Source organism: Ambystoma mexicanum, chromosome 1p (assembly GCF_040938575.1).
Source record: "Ambystoma mexicanum isolate Mex_15411 chromosome 1p, UKY_AmexF1_1, whole genome shotgun sequence".
Classification (NCBI taxonomy): Eukaryota; Metazoa; Chordata; class Amphibia; order Caudata; family Ambystomatidae; genus Ambystoma; species Ambystoma mexicanum.
In genome coordinates this window covers 8,311,215-8,314,556 of record NC_090921.1, presented here as the reverse complement: position 1 = coordinate 8,314,556, position 3,342 = coordinate 8,311,215, and the positions used below count along the sequence as shown (strand labels likewise).

The following is a 3,342-nucleotide window of genomic DNA, read 5'->3' as shown; positions in this document are numbered from 1 at the left end:
AGTCGCTATGGCATATCTCTGAGAAATATTTACACCCCTCCAGTTAATAAATTCACCAGCCGCCACTGCATAACATAGGGCCTCATTACACGGTAGGCGGTGAGCCATGGCGCTGTTAGCGCCATGGCTCATGCCGGTAAAATACCGGCACCGCCTTGGTGGAAAGGGGATTTACCGCCCCATTCCAAGGTTGGAGGGGCGGTAAATTCCCCTTCCACCATTGCCCTTCCCCATTCCCATTTCTGCCCCATAGGGCTCTATGGGAATGGGGAAGGCGCTAATTACGGCACCGCAATTTTGCGGTGCCGTAATTAGCTCCGAGGTCCCTTTGCAGGTTGGATTTTAACGCCTGCAAAAAGCAAAATCCTTACCGCCATCCGTGTAATGAGGCCCATAGACTTCGATGGGCTCTAGCCTGCAAAAAACAAAATCCTCTATTTTCAACCGCACTGATGAATCAAAAGGTTGAGAGGTATAATTTAGTGCATTTTTAATAATGCATATTAAAAAAAATATGTATACTGCTACATTACAAATCTTAACGATTTTTTTCTCACATATTACGCTGTAGTTTTCATGTTCATAAAATGGGCTTGCCAAAGAATGGGTCGGGCTTCTGAAAATGTGGGTGGAGCTATTTCAGTCAAAGGCGACAGAAGTGGAGGCGTCAAGAGAAGAGGTCTGCGTGTGCACAAATCAGAAAAAGAAGCTGCACGCGAAAGAGTCACATTGATGGAACTCGTGTCTACACGTCGCACAATGAAGAGAGGCGGCAAGGAGTCAGTGGGCCCTTCATGGGGGCAAAGGAAGTTTCAGGCGCTCAGGCACGTGGAATCCCCAAATCCCTGCAGAGATTCCGCTAGATAAAAACTCTGCTAATGGATCTTTATTGCAGCCTACTAGAGAGCAGGGTAAGGTGCTTTCCCTGCATATTCTAGAAGTGGCAGAGCAAAGAGGGGGCCAGCGGTCTCTGTGGCGCAATCGGTTAGCGCGTTCGGCTGTTAACCGAAAGGTTGGTGGTTCAAGCCCACCCAGGGACGGCGGTGTTTCTTTTCTTAATAGCTCTCTCCCTCCATTCAACCCACTGTGCTTTTTATTGAGGTAAGATTACTAGACCGTCGTCCTCGGCTTCTTTAAATGCCTAGTGCACGTGATGTGGTTATTTATAGCTCGCCGCAATGGAACCTGGGATTCTGCAACTACAGGAATCTTGGCTGCCTGCATATGCGCAGGGTTTTCTGGGAGCCGCATATCCCTCTGTATCAAAGGTGTCCAATACAAGCTGGGTTTTCTGGGAGGCAACATCCTTGGTACACAAGTCAAGAAACACACGAAACTTTAGCAGAATAAATACAGTTACAGTGCAAGATAAACAGTATACCTGGTACAAGCATACAATGAATTCCTTAAAATAACCCGAGAGTCAGGACTCGAGTCCTATAAAAACAAGCATTGGCAATGACAAAGGTTCGGGCTTTTGTGTAGGCATGGGAAAGGCAATTCCGTAGTGGTATTAACTGCCATTGATAGTAGCAGTACTTGGCAAATGTCTAACACTTACATGTAAGCCAAAATGTTGCCTTTGGCAATGCTTGTTTTTAACAGTGAAGGACACATAGTGGTTTTAAATCGAGTCGCTGAAGGCAGACCTGGTTAAGATTTTTTTTTACACCGGCAGCAGATTTACAGCTCCAATTGAGTCATTAATTCTGGAAGACTGCTTTGAAAAAACACTGGCATGCCCTTGAGGCTTGATTAAAGCGGGCTCAAAGAGGTCCCATGGGGAAGTGTTTTGCGAGGGGAGTGGCAGGAACTGGGTGGGTATGGCCAAAGGGTTTAGCATGGCCATGGGCAGTCACAGGGTAGGCAAATAACCAAAACACACCTATAAACTTTGGGCCTCCTGGTATGCCATTTCCCCCTAACTGTACTCTAATGCACCAGTTTCGGTTGGTGGAAGCAGCACCAAAAAAACAGGAAACATTGGATTGTAACTTGGACATGTGCCCTGCATTGGCTCTAAAAGGACCCGCTGGCAGAGGCATGCCAGTTTCTCCTGTGCTGCCATGAGCGAAGGTACCCATTACACACCTGTAGCAGCTGGGTACTCCCTCCTCAGGGGGAGGGCGGGCGTGAGTGTGTGGCCTGCCCACGCAACGCTTCAGGCGCTCTGAAGGAGGCTTGTCAGGCATTCAGCACCTCACTACACAGCACTTGCACGATCCTGTGGCAGGTGTGAATACCACATCCACTCGTGTGTCGCGCTTTGCATGATGGTAGTTGTACTGTAGTACTTCGTGTGTAATGCAAATGCCACACCGAGCATAGAGACAGTTATCACAAGGTCGTTTTAGTGGTTGCTAGAGACTCTCAGTGTGCATGATATGATATGATGGGTTATTTATAACGCGCTTAATACCCAGAGGTTTCTAACCGCAGACCCGGGGATTGAACCTGTGGTGCTCTGTTACGTCTTGCTTCCAAGGCGAGCACGCTGCCCCTCAGCTATCCTCCCAAGAAATGACACCTCACTGAGGTTTTTACACTCTCGCACCTGCCATCTCGTGGTGAAATCTGAATGTTGAAGTGCAAACATCTGCAGAGCCCTAAATCTGCATCAGACTGTGTGGAAACTCGCACTCAAAGTGTTATTCCCATGACTAGCCGCAGATTCAATCTGCATGAAGTGGAAATTGCACTCCCTCCCTCACTTGCATCATCACGACCCCCTATCGGAGCTAACAGCCACTTTCCTTACAATGCTGACAAAACCTCATATGAGCCACATGGGATCATGTGATCGGCCGCTGTGAAGTAAAAAGAAACCATGTCAGGATCCTGGGTGAAAAAGCCCAGAATCGTTGGCTGGTTGGTCTTCCGGGGCAGCATCACTGAGCAAGGATTTGGAAAAGCTCGAAAAAAGGATAACTATTCGCTGCTCCTCAGGGCTGATGTCATGTGAACATCTGCACAGTAGGTCCTAAAAAAAGCCTGGTCCTCATCCCACTTGCTCTCCGGCGGTCCCAGTCTATCCCGAGCCCAGACCAATCTGGCCCTGATACCAAACTAAAGAGCAAGGAATCTATATGTTTCCGACATTTCTCTAATGTCCCATAGGCATGAGTCGGGAACCGTTACAAGGTAAAGCAACATAAAGGGTGAGTTTAATAATGGAACATTTAACTTTACCAAATACACATGTGGCTTTTAAGCAACAAATTCAATCCCGTTTTTAGAAACACTGTGTTTTTTACCTGAAAATTCTTATTGATTAATTATGTTACAATTGTAAAGTGAACTCTGTATCCACAACAACTCTTATGGGATTACACTATAGGCTCG

General features: G+C 47.1%; 1 non-coding gene across 1 annotated transcript; it reads left to right on the top strand.

The window, feature by feature from the left end:
- The first annotated feature begins 966 nt into the window (after positions 1-966).
- Positions 967-1,040, top strand: TRNAN-GUU (transfer RNA asparagine (anticodon GUU)). The gene has a single exon. It is a non-coding gene; the product is annotated as a tRNA-Asn (tRNA).
- Positions 1,041-3,342: the final 2,302 nt, after the last annotated feature.